We start from the raw sequence: 23,877 nt of genomic DNA on the forward strand, positions 1-23,877 counted from the left end.
CAAAGGGGGAGGGCCGTGACAGGCCCTAGAGAATACAGTTGGGTTACCCTACCGACACCTACCACTCGCGCTCACCAGGTCATCCTTCTGCAAGAACATATGGCTTGGCAAGGAAAGGGTGGGTCCGTACAAAAATAATCGGGAAGGGTTTCGCCGGGCGTCACAGGTCTCTCCCCAGAAATAGATTTTTCCTTCGTCAAAATCCCTTTTCTGGGTCGACCTGTGACGGCCGGCGAAAAAGTACCAGAGAATGCCTTCCAAGCCCAATAAATTAATAACATAATGAGGAGAATACAATCACCATGTACGACAATACTATGATATAATAAAGTAATCGTCCAATTACCAACCAGCCAAATGACATAGGGAACGTAAGGTTAAATAATAATGACGACAAGGAACCAACTGAGTGTCGAATCGCAAAAGGCATCAAACCTTACATGTCTAAGTATATCTAAACATTAAAGGAACGGTAACTACAATAATAGTTAAACCATAGGAATTAAACATGGCAAATATCATAGGGCTAACGAACTACCAAGGAGAGCGGCGACGTGGTGTGAGTGGCGGGTAGGAGGGAGAAGAGAAGAGATGGAAGAAAGGAAGAAGAGGAGATTAATGGGGAGGGATAAGGCTCCCCTCTGCCATCGTCGGCATTTAAGGGCCTGTAAGATCTTTAGATATTGACGTTTGACAACCATAGGGGATTTCCAACCCGTATATTTTTTAAAATCATCAAAGTCCCTGTTCTGGGAATCATTGTTGGAGGCATCTACTGTCCGTATATCATGAGCCTGGGGAAATGATTCCGGATTAGTATGTTTAATGAAGTAGAGGATTTGTTGCCTGATACCGTGAATGGAAATAGTACCTCCTTGTTCCCTGATAACCAAGGGGCCAGACGAGCCGGTGGCAGTTCTAGCTAAAAAGGGGCTTGAGAGTGTGACTGTACATGGAGAAAAATCCTGGGGATGAAGAATAATCTTCCGAGGGGAGCACCTATTTTGCGGATCCTCATTTTTTAGCTAGGAAAGCTTTGTCTGGAAAAGGAGTACTTCGGCTGAAGGGAGGAAATCTATGTTTTCCGGGTTTCGTGAGAGAGCTGCTAGTTCTGATGTTCCATCACCTGAGGCCATAGCCGTTAGAAATAAAGTCTTCCTAAGAAGAGTGATATAAGAGCAGGATTCATTGTCCGTGTCCATCGCAAGTTTGAGAACACCGTTCAGAGACCAAGAGTCCTTTTGTGGCCGAACCGAAGGTCGAAGCCTAGCACATGTTTTTGGGGTTGATGAGAAATAGGAATCAGCTAGGTTAATGTTGAACCCAACAAGGAAGATCTTCTTCAAAGCTGACTTGATGGTGGTTAAAGTGCTAACTGTTAGGCCTTTGTCAAATAGGAACCTCAAGAAAGAGATGGCTAAATGCGGGGACATACGAGTATGGTCTGCACTCTTAGGGGACCTACTAGTTGTTAACGGCCGAATCATATTGGCAAATTGTCGTGTCCCTTTTGTCCCATTCGATGAAGAGATCGTTTTCCGGTTCAATGTTCGCATCTCTACGAGCTGCCAACTTCCTGTAGTCCACAAAGTTAGAGTTTTGGCTATCCTTGAGTAATCTGACACAGTGAGTTTGGATACTCGGGTCAGTTTGAGGAACGGGATCCGGATGGGACTGAGTTTCAACTCGAGGAGGAGAGGAAACCAACTGTTCTTGGCCAGTGAGGTGGTACTAAAGCCACTGCGCCCCGGAAGGAGCGTAGTTTGTGTAAAAGTTTTTAGAAGATTCCCTGGGGGAGATAGGAAAATCTTCTTCTAATGGTTCCAATCCCGGGGTAATGCGTCCATGGCATAAGCCCGAGGGTCCAGGGTTGGGGTCACATAACAAGGAAGTTAGTGATTCATCTGAGTTGCGAATAGATCTACCTGGAGGCCTGGAACGAGCCTGAGTATCCACCGGAATGAAATTATGTCTAGAGACCATTCTGACTCCAGTGGATCCGTCCTGGATAGTGAGTCCGCTCTCACATTCTGGCCTCCCGCTAGGTGAGGTGCTGACAGGAACCAGTTCTCTTCTGTTGCCCAGGCGAAGATAGTGACCAGGATCTGATTCAGGTTGGGTGACTTGGATCCTCCCCTGTTGACGTAGTGTACTGCGTCTGTGCTGTCTGACACTACTCTGATGTGGGTCGACCTCTGAGGAGAGTCTCTCTTCAGGGTCAAGAACACTGCCATGGCTTTGAGAACAATGATATGGGACTGTTTCATGGAGAGAGACCAAGAACCTGAAATATCTGATGTTCGGAGTAATCCCCCCCATCCACTTAGAGACGCGGCTGTATGGAATGTCACTTGTGGAGGTGGTAATTGTAGAGGAACCGATTTGGAGAGGTCCTTCGGTTCGGACCATGGTCGTAGTCTCATTTTCAAGACAGAGGGGATCTTCGAGACCATGTCTCTTATAGGTACTGTAGCTCTCTTTCTCCAAACTCGATTGATGTCTTTGAGTTTGGCTTTTATTAGGAGATCTGTTACTGAAGTGAATTGGAAAAGTCCGAGGATACTTTCTAAGGCTCTTCGGACACCTGTTTGTGTTTGAGAAAATTTTTTGATCTTGGAAACTATTCCTCTTACCTTTTGGAAGGGAGAGACAACGTGTGCTTCGAAAGGTCCCACTGAATGGCTAACCATTCTAAGCGGCCTGATGGTTGCAGGCGAGATTTTTTGGAGATTGACCCGAAATCACAGGTTGTCGAGAAATTGAAGTACTGTAATTCCTTCGTAGCTCTGTTGCCTTCTATGACCGGCCGGGCCCAAATGAGCCAACCGGCCAGATAAGCAATGATCTGTATCTCTTGGTTCCTGAGTTGTTCTAACACTCTCTCTCCCAGTTTCGTGAATATCCTGGGATCAATGTCGAGGCCAAAGGGCATGTCTTGAACACAAAGGCTTCCCTGCTTAGGCGGAAACCCAGATAAGAAGAGAAGTTTCGAGCTATAGGCACAAGATAATAGTCGTCGGTAAGATCGACAGAGGTGGTGACGGTCCTACGGGGAAGTAAGGTCCGTACCTGAGAGATAGTCAACATCCGGAACTTGTCGCAGAGAATGTAAGAGTTTAGCTTGACAAGTCCACGTCCACTCTCAATGCCGACAAGCCTTTCTTCGGAATCGTGAACAGGTGGCTTTGGAACTTCAGTGATCGATCCCGTTTGATTACTTCTTCTTGAGTAACCCTGTGGTGTACTCTTTCAGGATGGGAGTGGATTTCTGGGAGAAGGTCACTGGTGGAGGAGGAGGACCTTGTGGCCATTTTCGCCTCAAACCTTTAGAGATTATGCTATGAGCCCACAGACCGAAGGTCAAATGGTCTCGAAAATGGTAAAGTCTACCCCCTACCGGGACCACCGCGTTGTGAGGGGGTGAATCTAGGTACTTTCCTTCTCCGAGCCCCCTTTTTCCTAGGTCCGTCTCTATGGCGAGACTGTCTTCTACTCCTGTAGCTTCCTCTCTGGTGTCCACGAGAGGAGCCTGAGGGTTCGGATCTAGGGCTGTATGCAGGTAAAACATCCCAACGGGGTTGGGCTGTGTACCTGGGGAATCAGTGAGGTAGACCACCTGATGAGGGGGATTTGGATGCATAGACGTCGAATCAGAGGAAGGCTGTGATGACGAGTGGGTAACCGACTATCGATTCCTGTCTGATAGAGGCCTCAGACAGAACGTATTTCCCACAACTAACCCGATCAGACCATCAAACGTGTAGGTCGAATTGGAAGGGCATATCTTGGAATTATCGTACCCCCAAGACTGACAACATCCTGGTCCAGACAGACCGGGCCTGCCTTTTAGGAAATAATACTGTTACCTTCGGTACCTTGTCTAACCTAACCATGGCAATCTCTTTCAATCGAACGAATCCGTTGAACGGGAATTCTAGTACCTGGGAGTAAAATCTAGGTCCCCCAGAGGGAGGACGTCTATGCCATCCAGATTTATGGTACCATCTATATATGGAACATGTAAGGCAAATCTCTATGCGTTGTTTTTTATCGAAGGAGGTTACTTCGATATGCCTGGGGCTGTAGGGGGAAACTTCCGAGTTCCTGAACGGATCCGACTCACCACCATACTTTTGAGCTCCGTCATAGCCCCTTGGTTTTCCCTAGAATGTGTTGCTTTTAGCAGTCACGGTTTATGCAGGGTAACATGAACATCAGGATCCATTAAGGGTCCTAGGTCGGTGACGTAGGTAATTGCAAAGCTGAAGGCTCAAAACTCATCCCCACCTACCTGCCCGTCCATGGGGTCGTCGTCCAACCTTAGAGAGGACACTCTGAGGAGATAGGGACCTATAGATGGAGCATTTCTTCCCAACCTTGATACCCAAGGGCGGAGAGCCTCTCTTGCAGGCCAGAGAGATTCATCATCATCCTGACGGGAACCATGTAGGCGAACCTTCTGTAACAGAAAGGGGACATAAGTCTGGATGTTCCTTGAACTTTGGTTAGTGATCCTATTCACAGGCTGGGATCAGCTGTATAACTCATAAAAATAAATTTTAAAGAATAGTCATTTAATGTACTATCTTTTGGGGTATAGTTCGACACTTGTATTCATGAAATGTGACACTGTTGGCGCATCCGCCACAGGTTGGCCACCCCTGACTCAGACGTTCAGAACCGGGTCTAACATTATTTACTGGTTATTAGTATTCTATTGATTCATCTGTTCACTGACCAGAGTTTCAAGGAACAGTAGATAGCCTCTCATGGCATGGTTAGTCTCGACCCGGCCCTTCATTAGAAGGGGCCAACGTTCGGTTCCCAGTACTGAGTGGAAACTTATTTCTATTTGAACACTATGTTGTATGGATATTTATTCATATTTAGGCATAGTTAGAATTGAATATGCATAAATATAGGCATAATCAATTTATTTCTATTTGAACACGATGTTGTATGAATATTTATTCATATTTAGGTATAGTTAGAATTGAATATGCACAAATATAGGCACAATCAATTTATTTCTATTTGAACACTATGTTGTATGGATATTTATTCATATTTAGGCATAGTTAGAATTGAAAATGCATAAATATAGGCATAATCAATTTATTTCTATTTGAACACGATGTTGTATGGATATTTATCCATATTTATAAATAGTTAGAATTAAATATATGCATAAATATAGGCATAGTTATGTTCATATATTTTTATTAGGACTTTCAAGAATAGCTATTGAATATTACCAACGCAAATTCAAAGTGTCATTAAAGTAAGTACAGTTTACTTTGTATTCATGTTAAATCCTTTCCTTTACAGCAAAAACAAGAGATTGGCCACCCGTGGTCTGAGTGATCTCTGTCTGTACCAGAGCTCCGGTAACAATCCCCGGTACAAAGGTCCGTCATAGTGACAACGTGAACACCAGAGGAAAACTAATATTAACCTCAATGCTGATCGCCTGTACGATATCCGATTAAGCCGGAGATTCGATGAAAAGGATCGTAATAACGATATTGTGATTATTCATGAAAAAGGGTTCATACCCTGATTCTGATCGTCTGATTGATCTCTGTTTGTAACGGAGAACTAGTGAGAAAGGTCCGTCATCGTGAAAACGTGATCCTCAGCGGTACGATAACATTCTCTAATACTGAATGTTTGTGTTATCTCCAGTGAAGCCGGAGATTCGATGAAAAAGGGACCGTAATAATGAAACTGTGAAGTCTTCATCGGTATCACATTGTTAACTCCGGTTCTGGCCATCTGCTTGATCTCTGTTTGTACCGGAGATCCGGTAGCAAAGGCCCGTCACCGTGATATCGTGACCGTCCCCGGTACGATAACATTAACCTCAATGAATGATTGTGTTATCTCCCGTGAAGCCGGCTGTAACGGTGTAATTATGATCAAACATGACAAAGGTTCGTGTGTAAAAGGCTTCAGCCGGAGTCCGAGTGCCGGATTTCACCGTTGCACTCCAAAAATCTGCTCCTGTACGTTAACTAGTTCTCACCCAATGAGTATCCATTATAGCGGAGCATAACTCAAGGCGGAGCTAAGCATAACTCAAGGCGGAGCTAAGGGTGTCGGTATAAAACGACCCCAATTAATGACTCATACACTAACGTACTTATTAATAGTGTTAGCTATATTAACAGTAACCACATAAATAAAAACGTTTATAATATTAAACGTACTATCATCAACTCTGATACTAAGAGGAGGCCTGAATAACTCGTGATCGTATAAAAACGGAGAACGGGAAATTCACCTCTCTTACTCGAGCTAACAAAGAAAACGAGAGAAGGGATAACTCATATCTGTAGAACAGGGAACGAGCAGTCTCTGTTTTCGCTCTCAAGGTTACATAATAAAAAACTAACATCACACAATAAAACAAGAACATTAATAAAATTGATTGCTTTTCTTAGTAATTGTAATAACCAAGAACGAAGAATAACGACAACGTAACAAATAAACAAGGATATAGTCTAAATCGAAGCCTCTGAGGCGAGTACAAACTAACAGACTAAATCGCTAAACTTTAATTCGCTATTCTTTAAATCGCTATTCTTCGTAGGTCCAAATTGGACTTGCAAGCAAATAAATACCATAGTATAAACTAATAAAAATTAATGATAACACAAAAAGGCCATAAAACGTAAGTGATATAACCTAGATGACAGAGTACCAGATGGGCAAAAATAACTAGAATATTTACCGAAGCGAACATAACCCAAAATGGCTGCCGATACCTCGGCAGGACAATCGCTTCCAAAACTAAAAACCACCATATTGGAAACAGAACAAATGCCCGGTACTGTCAAAAGCTTCCAAAACAAACTATGGTACTTAACATTGGTAAGGGTGAAGTAGCAACGTCAGTCATGTTGAATTAACGACAATCACTTCGAAAAACACTGGGCAAAACACTTATCAACTTTGCGGTCAAGTCCAAAACAGAAGGATGACCTGGTGAGCGCGAGTGGTAGGTGTCGGTAGGGTAACCCAACTGTATTCTCTAGGGCCTGTCACGGCCCTCCCCCTTTGATGAAGGGATTATCTAAATGGAAGACAGCCTGTGAATAGTGTTTTCAAACGCCCTTGTTAGATATACGACACCAACAAGGTGCTCGCGCGAGGGTTGTAACCTCTGCATTCCATGCTTTTAATTTTCTCTGGTATATTTGGAAGATTTATATCAGAAAAAGTACAAAGAAGGACTTTTTCGCCGGCCGTCACAGGTCGACCCAGAAATCATATGTATACCATTTGCCATACTTGAGTCTAAACTGCAGTATTTGAGAATGAACCAAAGAATAAAAATAGAAGGATGACACTTCCTCTTCCATAAAAGGAATTAAACCTCTAAAGTGTGCTATAAACCTAACTCTAACCGAACAACCACAGTTTAACATTACCACAATTATCAAACAGGCACTAAGTGCTGAATTAATGGGAAAAGAACATGATCTTTTGTTAAAGACATGGGATTGTATAAACAAAATGTTACATAATTACTAATAAAATTGTAGTGTTCCAACACACTGTACATATATAAATAAACACATTATATAAATATATATACTGTATACACATAGATAAATCCATACATACAGTACATACTGTATATGTATGTATATATATATATATATATATGTATGTATGTATGTATGTATGTATGTATGTATGTATGTATGTATGTATGTATGTATGTATGTATGTATGTATATATATATATATGTATATATGTATATATGTATATATGTATATATGTATATATGTATATATATATATATATATATATATATGTATATATATATATATAAATATATATATATATATATATATATGTATATATATATGTATATAAATATATATATATATATATATATATGTATATATATATATATATATATGTATATATATATATATATATATATATATATATATATATATATATATATATATATATATACACACACAAACAATATACATATGAATATATGTACAGTATATATTAAAAATGGAATTTTTATGATAAAACAAAGTTTTATGAATACAGTACTTACCTGGCAGTCATATACATATAGCTTAATCTCTGACATTCGGCAGAATTTTTCAAAACTCGCGGCAACCGCCGTGTGGTGGTTGTGCGGTTAGGTGGTTAACAACCCTTACAGGGTGGTACTTGGAATCATTCCCGTTTTCTGTTCCTCAGATTATCTTTGCCCGACCTGTCTCCTGAGGGGAGGGGGGGGCCTAAAATATATATATAACTGCCAGGTAACTATTCATAAAACTTTGTTTTAATATAATAACTCCATTTTTATGAATAGAACTTACCCGGCAGTTATATATATATATAGCTGATTCACACATTTGGAGGAGGGTGACAGACAGTTAACATCGTTGGGAAAACAACAATAAGTTGTAGGAGAAAAAACACCTTGATTCCTTACCTGCTAAGGTAGCTTACTTCAAAGGTTCCTGCCTCTTGAGTCGCTTTCCCTTAGGAGTATCAGCCAGGAGTGGACCTGTTATGCTGAAAACAACTCAATCGAGTCTGTCAAATGGGGTGAGACCAACAACTTGACTAGACTTCAGAATTACCTATGCCCCTTTTTTAAAAAACTGCAACCTTACTAAAACTAACCACCTAACCTTGCAGAATAGATATAAACTATCTAGCTAGACTGAGGGTACTGTACTACAAGTCAAAGTCCTCACACAACCGTAAAAACACTGATCCAAACACAGGCATACAAAAGCTAAGGTTGAGGGGAGGTAGTAATTCCTTTGCCTAATACAGAAGCTGTAGCTACGTATGGGCCCAAGGTGTAACACCTTTCATAATCCACTCTTACCTCTCTGAGGTAATGAGAGGCGAACACAGAGTTGCTTCTCCAGAACGTTGCATCCATAATCTGTCTAACTGACATATTCTTACAATATGCTAGCGAAGTAGCAATAGCTATCACTTCGTGAGCCCTTACTTTCAAAAGGCCGAAGTGCTCCTCCTCACACAAGAGGTGAGCTTCTCATATAGTTTCCCTCAGGAAAAATAACAAAGCATTCTTTGAAAGGGGCTTTTGTGGATCTTTCACTGAGCACCATAAGGAATTAGATACACCTTTAACATTCTTAGTGTGAGATGAATACGCTCTGAGGGCTCTAACTGGATAGAGGAGCCTCTCCTGCTCTTGACCCACTAGATTAGTGAGGTTAGGGACCTCAAAACACACATACTGCTCCATTCTGGTTGAAGCCCACTTGTTTCTGAATAACAGGAACCTCGCTGATCCTTTTAGCTGTGGCCAGAGCCATCAGGAAGAGGGTTTTCTTCATAGCATCTCTAAGAGACACTTGTGAGATGGGTTCGAACTTCTTGGTGCATAGGAACTTCAGAACCACATCCAGAATCCAAGCTGGGGCCCTTAACTGAGCCTGCTTATTTGTCTCAAAAGACTTCACAAGATCTTGCAAGTCTTTATTCTGAGACAAATCTAAGCCTCTGTGCCTACAGACAGCTGAGAGCATACTCCTATACCCTTTAATCGTGGATACGGCCAGTTTAGCATCCTGTCTGAGGGACAACAAAAAATCCGCTATTTGGCTCACAGAGGTAGTGGTTGACGAAACTTTGTGCTGCCTACACCAAGCTCTAAAGGTTTCCCACTTAGATTGGTAGACTCTTTGCAAAGAGACCCTCCTCACTCTGCCGATAGCTCTTGCAGCTTGCACAGAAAAACCTCTCGCTCTGACAAGCTTCTTGATAGTCTGAAGGCAGTCTTAGAGCGAGGGGGTTTTGATGATACCTCTCGAAGTGGGGCTGTTTGAGAAGCTTTGGACTTGGAGGAAGGCTTCTTGGAAAGTTCACCAACATTTCCACCACTTCCGTGAACCATTCTCTTGTTGGCCAGAATGGAGCTGCTAGGATCATTCTTCCTGATTCGAGGAGAGCAAATTTCCTGACGACCAGATTGATTATCTTGAACGGGGGGGAACGCATATGTGTCCATCCCCATCCAATCTATCAAGAAGGCGTCTACTGCTACTGCCTCCTCGTCCGGGACTAGGGAGCAGTAGTTGGGGATCCTCTTGTTTTGGTTGGAGGCAAAGAGATCTATTAAAGGTCTCCCCCATAACTTCCACAGACTCTGACAGACCTGTTGGTTGAGGGTCCATTCTGTGGGAAGAACTTGCCCTTTCCTGCTGAGCATATCTGCTCTTACATTCTTCTGTCCCTGCACGAATCTTGTTAGCAGTTATATTTTTCTTCCTTTGACCGCAGATGGAGCTCCTTTGCTGTTTCGAACAGAGACAGAGAGTGAGTTCCCCCTTGCTTTCTGATGTAAGCTAGAGCTGTGGTGTTGTCCGACTTGACCTCCACTATCCTCCCTGACACTGAGTCTTTGAAGGTCTTCAGTCCTAACAGAATGGCCATCAACTCTTTCCTGTTGATGTGCCATCCGGTCTGATTCTTTTCCCAAGAGTCTGAGACCTCCTTGCTTCCTAGTGTTGCTCCGCATCCTGACTCCGAAGCATCTGAGAACAACACTAGGTCTGGGTTCTCCCTGTACAGGGAAATTCCTTCTCCTAACAAAGCTGGATCCAGCCACCAAATCGGATGATCCTTGACTTCTGCTGGAATGGGGAAGGAAAAGGAGTCCTCCTGAATCCTCCTCTTCCACACCTTTGATAGGAAGTGTTGAACAGGTCTGAGGTGCAGTCTTCCCAAAGAGACAAACTGTTCAAGCGAGGAGAAGGTTCCCAGGAAACTCATCCAATCCCTCACTGAGCACTACTGTCTCTTCAAGAATTCTCGAACCATCTTGAGGCACCTGGTCTGCCTCTCTTGGGAGGGAGAAGCCCGAAAACTAACCGAGTCCAGAACTATCCCCAAATAAAGAATAGTCTGACTCGGCTTGGTCTGAGGTTTCTCCCTGTTGATGACGAGACCCAGTTCTTGAGCCATCATGAAAGTCTTGTGTAGGTCCTCCAGACATTTCTCTTTCGACCGTGATCTTATCAACCAGTCGTCCAGATAAAGAGATACTCTTATCCCCTCTTGATGAAGCCATCTTGCCACGTTCGCCATTACTCTGGTGAAGACTTGAGGAGCAGTGCTGTGGCCGAAGCAAAGGGCCATGAACTGGAAGCACTTGCCCTGGATCATGAATCTCAGGTACTTCCTTGAAGCCGGATGGATGGGGACGTGAAAATAAGCGTCCTGTAAATCAAGAGACACCATCCAGTCCCCTGGATGTACTGCTGCCAGCACCGACTGAGTCGTCTCCATGGTAAATTTTGTCTTTTCCATAATGACGTTCAGAGAGCTGACATTCAGAACGGGTCTCCATCCACCCTCGTTCTTGGGTACCAGAAACAGGCGATTGTAGAAACCGGAGGAGGATAGTTCCAGAACTGGTTCTATTGCTCCCTTCTCCAGCATCTGGTCCACCAGGTCCAGTAGGGCCCTTGTTTCACGGCATCCGAGTACTGAGCCACTAAGACTAGAGGAGTATTTGAAAGCGGAGGCTTCTTCAAAAGGGGGATCTTGCATCCCTCCTTGATGACCGAGAGGGACCAGGCATCCGCCCCTCTTTTCTTCCAAGCCTGCCAAAAAAGTGAGTCTTGCTCCTACCGCTGTCTGGAGGACTTGAACTTCATTTCTTGGAGCGGGATCTAAACAAACCTCTATTCATCCTTCTGCCCGTCTCCTGCCTTCTTCCCCTGAAGTCTGATCTCGAAGGAGCTCTACCTCGAAAGGGCTGTTGAAATTTCCTCTCCTCTCTCTTCAGAGACGAAGGAATGACTGGCAAAGGCTTTCTAGCAGAGTGCGACAGGAGGTCTTGAGTGGCCTTTTTCGCAAGCGAAGGGTAATGTCCCTGACAAGGGACTCAGGAAAGAAATGTTCTGAGAGAGGGGCGTAAAAGAGCTCAGACTTCTACGCAACCGTCACTGATCTGGAAGCAAACGAACATAACAGGGCCCTGATCTTCAAAACTCCTGCCGAAAAAGGGAGGCCAACTCATTAGACCCATCCCTAAGAGCTTTGTCCATGCATGCCATGATACTAGTAAGGTCTTCTGTTTCCTCCATTCGTTCGGTTTTCCTGGCCAGAGTACCTAGAGACCAGTCAAAAAAACTAAAGACTTCAAAGGCTCGGAAAATCCCCTTGACGAGGTGGTCAAGCTCAGACATAGACCACATAACCTTCGCCGAGTTAAGGGCATGCCTTCTAGCAGAGTCAACAATACCAGAGAAATCCCCCTGGGAGGAGGCAGGAACTCCCAGGCCCAGAGGTTCTCCAGTCTCGTACCACATGCCCGCCTTAGAAGCAAGTCGAGCTGGTGGAAGAGAGAAGGTGGTCTTAACCGCTTGCCTATGCTCCTTCATCCATTCAACAACTTTAGCGAGAGCCTTCCTAGCAGAGATGGAGAGCTTCATTTTGATGAAGGCCGACTGCTTTTTGGCCTTCTTCCTGCTAAACTGCGATTGAGGAGAATGAGGGGCAGCAGAATGAAACTCATCCCCATAAAGCTCAAGGAGGGAGCGAGAGAGAACCTTATAATCCCCAGCCGCGTTCACAGGCTTGTCTTCATCCTCTGAGACATCCTCAAGATCTTATCCCACTTCTACTACAGTCTCTCTTCTGGCTGAAGGTTCACCTGCATCTGAAAGAGGCAAATCGTAGGAAGCGTCCTGTAGGAGAGGGGTGTATGCATCCTGACACCAAGAACCGCGTGCATCTTGGCGCCGCGCGCTGGAATCGTCCTGGCGCCGCACGCTGGAAGCGTCCTGGCGCCGCACGCTGGAAGCGTCCTGGCGCCAAGCGCTAGAAGAGTCCTTGAGGCGGTAGGCGGATGCGTCCTGGCGTCGAGAGCTGGAAGCGTCCTTGCGCCGAGAGCTGCAATCGTCCTGGCGACGAGAAGCGAAATCGTCCTGGAGAAGCAGGCTGGAATCGTCCTGGGGCTGCAAGCGAGAGACGGAATCGTCCTGGCGCCGCAAACGAGACGGAATCGTCCTGATGTCGAGAATCGTCAGCGTCTTGGAGGAGAGTCGATGAGGAAGAAGCGCGGTACCGCGCCTTTGACGAATCGCGCCGAGGTTCCCTGGGAGAGGAACTCCGTTCCCTCTTAGAGGCCGATTTCTTAACAGGTAAAGAGTCGTCCTTACGTCTGTCCGACTGGGGGGGGGAAGGGTGGCTAAAAGCTTGTACCAAAGAAAAAAGCTGCTTTTGCATAACAGTCATAAAAGACTTAGCGACTGCTGCTAGATCCTGCGGTTCCGAAGGCGATGGATGTCGAATAGCGCTGGTTGTAGGAGAAGGATCTCTCGACGGTCTCTCTTGACTTTCGTCTCTCGGCTTTGGCCTTTTCACTGGAACGGAGTCCAAGTAATCCTCCGAAGGTCAAGGTTCGGGGCTACTTGAACTTGGAGGGCGAGAACGAGTCTGGTCAGTCCGGTTCCACCTCCTCTTGGTCGGTCTCGAAGCTTCATACTGCCATTTGCATCTGGGAGAGGGGCTCAGGAAGGACACCATCACTTCCGACACGCCTTTTCCGTGGCGGTCAAGAGCAGTCTGGGAAGATGCAACAGGACTGCCTGAGGTGACGGCTGACCGAGGATATGTACCTCTCACTCCCTTACGGCCGTCGACGTACCTTCTCCCTTGGTCCTCGGAGCTTGGTAGAGGTCTAGACCAAGGGTAATGACAGGTTCGATCAGTCGCCACCTCCACTGCACTTTCACTAGCACTAATCCCACTCTCACTCTTACCTTTTAAGGCTGAAAGTTGGTCTTTAATAGCCTTCAGCTCAGCCACCATCCTGGCGTACCGAGGATCATCCGCAGATACCGATCCTGTAGAAGGGGCAGGAGTTACTACCTCAGGGGAAGGTTCAACTTCCAAAGAGGAATTGATTAATGGATCAATAGAAATATCTAAACTACGCTCATTAGCAGATTTAGATTTAGATCTAGAAGCCCTCCTGGCTTTATCTAGCTCTAACTTGCGCACATAGCGCTTCATATCTAACAATTCTTTCTCACTCAAAACCTCACATTCCTTGCACCTTTTATCAAGTGCACAATCAAAACCCCTGCAACCCAAACAAACAGTGTGAGGGTCTACCGAAACTTTCGTAACCTCACCTTGCATTCCTCATTTACACACACACGAAAATTAAGTTTCTCACTCATTAAACAAACCAATAATAACAGAATAAACACAAAAGTGATTACCAAAACCCCAAGTCAATGTACTTCACCAAAAATAAGTCCGGTACAGCGACACAGGGAAAGCGAAACGAAAAAATCCAATGACGGACCAATGATGTTGTCAGTCCAACCGGCAGAGATGATCTGAGGAACAGAAAACGGGAATGATTCCAAGTACTGTACCACCCTGTAAGGGTTGTTAACCACCTAACCACACAACCACCACACGGCGGTTGCCGCGAGTTTTGAAAAATTCTGCCGGATGTCAGAGACTAAGCTATATATACATAACTGCCAGGTAAGTTCTATTCATGAAATATATGTATATATGTATATATATATATATATATATATATATATATATATATATATATATATATATATATATATATATATATATATATATATATATATATGGAGAATAAATGTTATACTACCCTATTTGATGAACAATTATTAACCCACTGAATACTAAAGTATCATCTTACTAACATTTTCATTTACTTGTCTGTTCAAATACTGAAGTATTAGGTTCAAGTAATGGTATGGTTGGTGCTTGGTATGAACACATTAATTTTCACCTAATTACCATACACTATAAAGCAGCCAATACAAAAGCACTTTAAACCCATCTAATAAGAAGCAATAACAACATCTCAATAGATCATAACATACCACATAGAGGGCAATGATTTACAAACTGTCGGGTTAAATGGTATTCTCATTCTCGGGGAAGAAAATGTTTTTTTTTTTTTTTTTTTTAAATAGGTCTTCTATTAACACGACACGAGATACGAAAAGTATTTAGATGCAATAATAGTCAAAACATGGGATAATTCTGAGACATGTTCAATGTTCCTTAAATTTACATTGTGCTTGTATCTTCACAAGATTAAGAAAGTAAGTAATTCTTAATTGACAAAATATCATTGAATACTGAAAAGCATTTACTAATTACAAGTTACCTACTGTGACAAGGAGTTCTAACAACTAAGTTACAATAGTACCTTGGGTTAGAAGTTTAATACATTTTGGGAGCAGGCTAGCAACCTAAAATACTTACATCCATAACTATTCTTCTTATAAGTAATAAAGAAATTCACTCTCTACTTTTCACATGTTTTGTAACAATTGAAGAATCTTTAGTTATGGTAAGAAGCTCTTCTAAGAGAAGGACACACCAATTTTAAAACATTGTTATCTAGCCATGGGTAGTGTCATAGCCTCTGTACCATGGACATCCACTGTCTTGGGTTAGAGTTGTCTTGCTTTAGGGTAAACTCAGGCACATTATTCTGTTTCTTTATTTCTTGTCCTCAGTGGGTCATTCTCTCTGTTGGAGTCTTTGAACTTATAGCATCCTGCTTTTCCAACTAGGGTTGTAGCTCAGGTAGCAATAATAATTAATAATAGTGATGATAATGTACAAATCATAGCCCCTAACATCAAAAGCGAATATCCATCCATATCCATCCATATACCAAGGCACTTCCCCCAATTTTGGGGGGTAGCCGACATCAACAAGAAACTAAACAAAAAAGGGAACCTCTACTCTCTACGTTCCTCCAGCCTAACCAGGGACTCAGTCGAGTTCAGCTGGTACTGCTAGGGTGCCACAGCCCAACCTCCCACATTTTCCACCACAGATGAAGCTTCATACTGCTGAGTCCCCTACTGCTGCTACCTCCGCGGTCATCTAAGGCACCGGAGGAAGCAGCAGGATATAAATGCATCATTAACAATGAAAAGTATTGCTTGCATTTGCACTTTATCTTTGAGGAGAGTTGTGGCTGTCATAAGGTAGACAAGAAAGGAGGAAGAAATTACTGCTTAAAAGGAAAATCTCCCCTCATAAGACCTTCTTGTAAGCTATCAGGAGTTCTCTCTCTCTTGATTGACATTCGCTATCACGAACTGAATCACTTAATTTACTCTTTCTGAACACTTGGTCGTCTTTTTTACACTTACGTTTAATATTCACGAGGAAACTATCTAGAGATGTTTGTTTTTGCCTTATCTCTAAAATGGCATGGAATTGATCTATTGTATTATTAGTAAAAATATTCACTGCTCGCCCTGCCTATGCCTTATCTAGGTGAAAGTGGCGTGAACCCTGCGAGGGCAGTGAATGGGAACTAAGCGACTTCTTCCCGCACATCGCGTGAGTATCATGTCTACAAAAAAGGTCTATATAACAAAATATGTGCTTGCAGGCCAATAAAATAATTATTTTCAGGTCCTACTTGTATACTTTTATTTAAATTTGCTTGTGTCCAAAGTTACTTGTAACCCAAGTTACTAGTGTAATGTACTCTGCTGTTATCCAATAAGTATTTGAAGTCTAAAGACAGTCCTACAAGTAAATAAATTATTTACCTGTTTGGAACCATTAATTAATTTCTTTTTTGAGGGAGTTTCAATAAATCCAGAGGGTTTGATGAAAATAGTAGTGTATCTAGGTGAAATAAAATTTAGAACAATGGCCCTGTCAAGAAAGTGTTAAGTCCACAAAATGATTTAGAACTAAGCTTGGAGGTTGTTCTCTCAAATAACTAGTGTACGTAAAGTTGTAATTGGAGAGAATGTGAAAAGCAATTATAACATATAATTGAAGTGATAGTATCCAAGACCTGTAGTACCCAAGCAACACTAATGTTCAAACTTGAATGATTAGACATTGCCAAGATAACATTGCCTAATACAAAGTCTAAAGCCTGAAATTAAAAAAAAATCTGAGGTAGCTGAGTGGTGGTACACTGGCAACTTCTTACTTGAATAGTCTCAAGTTGAGGTCTTGCTCAGAGTGAAATACATTTTCCCCACGTGACTAGAAATGGGGGGGGGTCAGAGAGGCACAAAGGTCTACCTGACAAGCCATCACCAACCATTTAATGGACTCAGATATTTTCCTCAAAGGCGGAAAGGAGACTTTGACAGCTAATCATGTGTTTAGATTTGGTCTCAAGATACTGTGCAATAGGGCAATGACTTATCCTTTACCTATGCTTATTTGTGAGCTTTAAATTAATGATGTTATAAGAGGATATTAAAACATACTACCTTTCGAAAATCGGGGCTAATTTCTCTAATAGTTATCTACCAAAATTATTCAGTTCTGTGAAAGAAGCCCTTCTTGATGTTATTTAAAATTTATCTTTCACAAATTCAGTATTGATTAGAGTTGTTTATTTTCAGGATGGCAATCTTTTCAACGGGTGTACCTTCTACTCTTATTATTATTCTACCTAAGATTATTATTACAAATAAAGCAGCATGAGTAAGTATTGAGGAATTTTCTAAAAAAAAAAAAAAAAAAAAACAGGTTAAAGAACGTAATTTTAATCAAATTTCTTGTTTTCATACTCATCTGATGTTCATATTGCTTCTCTAAAGGCTCAGTTTAATTGAAATTTACCCATCAAATTTCAAGAAATTTAAAAAATTTCCTTATTCTTTCTATTCAGTAAATACACATTCTCAGTAAAGGAAGGAACATTCTAGTAGTAAATGGTAACTGACTAGCCAATGCCTTTGCCTCCTTAGTTTCAAAGGTAAAATTATCACTATCCTCTTCATATCACTAGGCAATGAGGAGGATGGTAGGTATGTATATAACATCAGGTCAATATAGAAATAAGATATTTTATAATTAAAATTCTGTTTATTTCTATTAATATTCCCTGATGTTCACTCTGCTGTCTCCCACATGCTGCTAGAGGTGGGATGCCAGTGAAGGAAAGAAATAGAATCCTTTTATTTAAAAGCAATAAACCACAGCTAAGATATACTAACTAGGTCTAGATTACTTTTAACAATCCATCATAAGATATACAGTAGATTGAGATACAAAAGTTATTCAAATTATCATACTGCATTCATCTCTAAATGGTAGTTCTTGATGTAAATGATACTTTTGATTGCTAAGAAAACAATTTTTAAATCAAAACCCTACATACTTGTAGATAAGAGTGTCATAGAATAACAGAGCTCAAAATTGATTACAAGATGGCTCCACAGCTCCTACGGGGCCTAGAGCCTAGCAATATTCATAAGCAAACCAGGATTCTTAGCAAAAACTGACTTAGTATGCTAACGAGCTGCTTCTAAAACTCTTTCCAAAGAAAGGTTTCAACAAAATTTAATGGAAGTCGCTACACTACTATAAATATGTACTGTACTTTCACTTGCAAGCCTTTTATTAGATATGGATCTAAATCTTCTCAGGCTATTGTGATCAAACTTCAAACTATGAATGATGTTGAATTTTTAGCCATAAGGTACAGTAATTGGCGACCTTAAACTTACAAAACAAAACAACGACACTATTATCATTATTATTACTATCCAAGCTACAACCCTAGTTGGAAAAGCAAGATGCTATAAGCCCAGGGGCTCCAATAGGGAAAAATAGCCCAGTGAGGAAAGGAAATAAGGAAATAAATAAATGAAGAGAACAAATTAACAATAAATCATTCTAAAAAAAGTAACAACGTCAAAACAGACATGTCATATATAAACTATTAACAACATCAAAAACAAATATGTCATAAATAAACTATAAAAAGACTCATGTCCACCTGGTCAACAAAAAAGCATTTGCTCCAACTTTGAACTTTTGAAGTTCTACTGATTCAACTACCCAATTAGGAAGATCATTCCACAACTTGGTAACAGCTGGAATAAAACTTCTAGAGTACTGCATAGTATTGAGCCTCATGATACCTGAATTTTTGTCCAAAAATTACTGGATGGTTTTTACAGGACCAAAAAACCTGCTTGATCCTGAAATAGTTTCATACATTTCCCGAGAGGGAATGTAAAAAAAAATAGAGGCAAACTCTTCGCCATAAAAATCCTTTTTTACCCTGAAGGAAGACAAAAGGAAATCATTTGTGTTCTCCAAAGGTTACTTTGACAGACACCATTTGTAATCCACTTTTCTGTTTAGCTGAAGCTAATGGCAAAATAGAAATTCTATAGGAGAAAGATTTCAACTATACAAAACTTGGATCATTTAAATACTGAAAACCAGATCCAAATTCTAGAAAATTGATCTAAATACTAGAGGTCTTTCAATAGTCAACAATTTAACCCTCTTACCCCCAAAGGACGTACTGGTACGTTTCACAAAACTCACCCCTTTACTCCCATGGACGTACCGGTACGTCCTTGTAAAAAAGTGCTATCAAATTTTTTTTTTCGTATTTCTAATATTTTTTTTGAGAAAATTCAGGCATTTTCCAAGAGAATGAGACCAACCTGACCTCTCTATGACAAAAATTAAGGCTGTTAGAGCAATTTCAAAAATATATACTGCAAAATGTGCTGGGGAAAAAATAACCCCTTGGAGGTTAAGGGTTGGAAATTTCCAAAGAGCCTGGGGGTAAGGGTTAATACAGTAAAATTGCTATGATACATGAAACAGACAGATCCGCAGATGCTTGAGCACAGAGTAAAGCGTGGATCTATATCCCTTAACAGCTTAAATTGAAAAAAATTTTACCATAAAAAGGAACTGTAAGAATTTAAATCCAAACTAGGCCTGGTCATTGACAAACTCTATCTTTGCATCGCTCAGAATAATTAATCTGTTGTCTATGACACCAGTATATAAAACAGTTATACTGTCTTTTAGAACATGTAATAGAGTCTAGATGGTTTTGGAAACCCTTTACTTTAGAGGACAAGGTGCAAGCCTCCATGCAGAAGTTAAGATGGCTTTGGAAACCCTTTATTTTAGAAGACAAGGTGCAAGCCTCCATGCAGAAGTCTAGATGGTTTTGGAAACCCTTTATTTTAGAAGACAAGGTGCAAGCCTCCATGCAGTCAGAGGTAGCATGAATATGTTTGGATGAAACACTTTTGAGAAAGGTTGTGTAGATCATTTTTGTTCAGCAACCTTCTAGGACAACCTGACAACAGGTGCCTAAACAATCAACTAGAAATTGGGAGACCAATGTTATCTCTGTAAAAAGAGATAACACCGAGTTCAAGGCTCTGCGAGAACTTGGATTTAGTCGAAACCATACATCACTAGACTTTACCGGAGTGCCTTAAAACCACTAATTACCACTTGAGAAGTTAGGATTTGAAACAGGGTTAGTTAGGTCGGAAATATTACTCCGAAGCTATAATCAAACAAATTTCTGAGCAACCTCAAAAGGAGTTAATGGCATTAAATTCCTAATACAGTATGGTAAAAACTAACTACATAAGTTGTATCAAAAAGAAAACCTCTGGGAGAGGAAATATTGTCATCACTTCCTCTATTATCAATGAGCCCAGCCTTCTTGTCATATCTTCCTCTATAGTCAATGAGTCTAGCCTTCTTTGCTAAAATACACGTTTCTAAAACACAAGAATCAACTGCAAAGTTAAGTATTTCAAAAACACTTCCAAACAAACCCCTTAGTATTAACTGGACTTATAATGTTGAAAAAGCATGCTTGCAATGTCAAGAGCCTTTTGAAGCTCATCAATATCATAATTGGTTAATTATGAGAATTATCTAAAGGTGTAGGTGTGTCATTATCATCATCATCTCGACTAACCAAATCTTCCCTGATTTTTCTGCAAAATGCAGATTCCCTTTAGCACTTTAAACTTGTATCTTAATCATCAACCACTGTAACATGACAAATTCGAAGATAATTTGTATTTCTCCTAACCATACAAACCTTAGCTATTTACATTGGGTTTACCTTTTAGCGTAGCTGAAATGGCGAGCCATTAGAATTTAACGAGGGTGTATTACCCCGCGCTAGTTAGAAGGGGGGGTAGGGGAGTGGTAGCTAGCTACCCCTCCCCCCCCTCACACACCGGTGAAGCTCACTTTCACTTAGAGGTAGGACTTGTCTTGGGAGAGAGGGCTGGCGGGCAAATGTGTGTAAATAGCTAAGGTTTGTATGGTTAGGAAAAATACAAATTATCTTCGCATTTGTCATTTGTTCCGTAACCGAAATACAAACCACGCTATTTACATTGGGTGACTTACCCCTTAGGTAGGGTGGAAAGTCCCCAGCCATACTGGCTTTGACTTTACCCGGGGACTCAGAATCCGAGTGAGTCGCACTCGAGAAAAGGAGTCCCTGCACCTCACAAGTTCCTTGCTCCGCAAGGAACCGTGTGGCCTACATAAGCTTGTGTGAGAAGGAAGAAGTGTGACCCGTCCTAGGCAGTTGACCTGGAGTTCCAGAAGGAACTCTGGGTTAGGACGTTCCCAATACCACCTCGTCAGGGTATGGGGGACGCGACAGTATTGACTCAATACTCGGAACACAAGGAAGCATGGTTTACCTGCAGAGGTTCGAGGTCAGCTATGCAGAGACCAGGATGCTGCTTCCCAGTAGAGGGGATGATGAAGAAAGAAGTAAAGGCCAGACATACTTCTTTCGTTCATGCAGACTAAAACCTGATAACAATGCCCTCAACCTTCTGCTACCTGTCCAAAAAAGGAGCCTGAGGTTAGACCAGCTGTTGTGTAGCCACCACAAAGCGATAGAAAACGTATCGAAACTCCTGTGGGTCACGCCCTGCAGGAAGCGGGCTGCGAAGGTCATTAGACGCTTCCAGACTCCAGCCTGTAGCACCTGCGTCACAGAGTAGTATTACTCGAAGGCGAGGGACGTTGCGATGTATCCGACATCGTGCTGTAGGGCGACGTGACGGGGGAGGGACTGAAGTCAGGTCGAGATGAATGTCTTTGAGTCCGAGCTGCAGAGGTATACTGGTGACTCTCCCCCCTGTCCTTCTTGTGCTCCCAAACCAGCTGCAACTGAGGAAAAACTGCAGCTGTTCCCAAAGCTAACCTCTCGATTCCTTTACTGGCAAGAAAGAGAAGGTTTTGGGACATCAGATACAGAATGGTGACATGAAATCTTGAAGGAATTGGACCGAAGGGCCGGGACCCCAAGATTCTGAGTCTAGCCAACAACTCAGGAGCGAACCTGAATGTTGCCTTCCCCCATTCCTTAGAAAGGGCAGAGTCGTACGAGACCAAGAAGATTGCTTACACACTGGCCACGGCCAGGGTGAGCAGGAGACCCAAGACGGAATACGATCAGAGGCCTGACGTAAAGGGTCTTGAGAAGATCTCTTAAGGGCTAAACTTGAGAAGATTTCTTAAGGGACTGAAAAGTCCGAGCCATGCTCCAAGTTGGAGGTCTCACTCCGACTAGGGCAAGGAAAAAGTTATTCCTTTAAGCCTGAAGGTCAGGGAAAGGCTGCGCGACAGGCTTCATTGCCGAGAGAGGAAAGGAGTTTCCTCCTGCCGAAAGGCAATAAGATCGTTATTGCTGGAGAAGAGGCCTCAAGGGAAGAGGTATATCTCCTACGATACCAACCACCGAAGACTCTCCACTTCGCCTGGAAGACCCCTGCGGATGACTATCACAGATGACGCGACCTCTGTCCCGCGACTGTAGCGGGTTGTCTCTTCTTGAGGAGGAGGCGTAGTGTCTCCAGGCATGAAGCCGAAGCGACGCCCCAGCTCGTGAAAGATGTTGCAGTGTGGTTGTTTGAGTAGCCTGTGCCGTGGGAGAAGCTCTCCCGGGAGTTCCGTCAGGGGAAGCAGAGGGTCCAGAAACCGTTCTGCGTATAGTCCCAGTGGAGCTCTCAGGGCTATTGAAAGGTTGACAGACAACCTGGTCTTGTTGAGACCCATTCTCAACGGACAACAAAGGAGGGAAGACGCAGGCGTCGATGTTGTCCCACCATCACCGGAATGCATCTTGCCAGAGTCTCGGGGTCTGAGACTGGGGGGAAGAACAGCGGAAGCTTGAGATTCCAAGCTGTCGCAATCAGGTCCCCCAGACCAGAACTTGCAGGTTACTCAAGGCCAAAGACCCCCAAGTACACTCTCTCTACAAGGCTCTGCTCGGATAGTCGGAGAGAACATTCCTCTGCCCGGAATGAGAGAGCCGATGGTGGTATTGAGAGTATCTCAAATCATCTCGGTATCTCTACTGCAAGATGTGAAGGTGTGAAAATGCGTCCCCTGCTGGTTAGAATACGCCAGAATCATGAAGTCGACGCGCACGGACCGACTCGGCAGGAGCTGTAGGATCTGTAGAGGGGCCAGACTACGGCCCCTAAGCCTGCCTGAATGATGGAGAGGTATCCTTCAGGTCCTGACCATAGGCCTGGACCGGAACATGCACACCCCCCCCCCCCCTTTTCTTTGACGAGTCCGAGAACAGCATCAAAAATGCTGGGAAAGGACGAGAATATCCACTCCCATCAAGAGGTTCCATAGGTCAACACCCATTGCAGGTCTAATCGTTCCGCTGGTCCCATAGGGGCCAGAAAGTTCAGTTAATCGTTGCTTTGAAACCACTGGAACTTGGGCTGCCCCACATGGAACTTATCCTGAGGCGACCGTTCGGAACTATAGACGGGTCAATGAGGAAAAGAGAACTAGGAAACGTTCCAAGGTCGGGCTGAAAGCTCTGCTTGACTGAGAACAGGTACTGCGACTCTCCTCAGCCTTGCCACAGTTAACTGAAGGAAAGGCTCGGAGGAGGTGGCAACAGAATCTGGCATCCCCAGGCGGTCACCCATCCAAGTACCGACCAGAACCGACGTTGCTTAACCTCGCTAGACGGACGAGAAGCGGGGTTTCCAATGTGGTAAGGCCGTTGA

At 42.8% G+C, this 23,877-nt stretch overlaps 1 protein-coding gene across 2 annotated transcripts in view; it reads right to left on the minus strand.

Annotated features, from left to right (window-relative positions):
• The window catches only part of LOC137657709 (solute carrier family 35 member F5), a 128,919-nt gene that overhangs the window by 43,031 nt on the left and 62,011 nt on the right, over nt 1-23,877 (minus strand). The gene's annotated exons all lie outside the window — the stretch shown is intronic.

Source organism: Palaemon carinicauda, chromosome 1, assembly GCF_036898095.1.
Source record: "Palaemon carinicauda isolate YSFRI2023 chromosome 1, ASM3689809v2, whole genome shotgun sequence".
Lineage (NCBI taxonomy): Eukaryota > Metazoa > Arthropoda > Malacostraca > Decapoda > Palaemonidae > Palaemon > Palaemon carinicauda.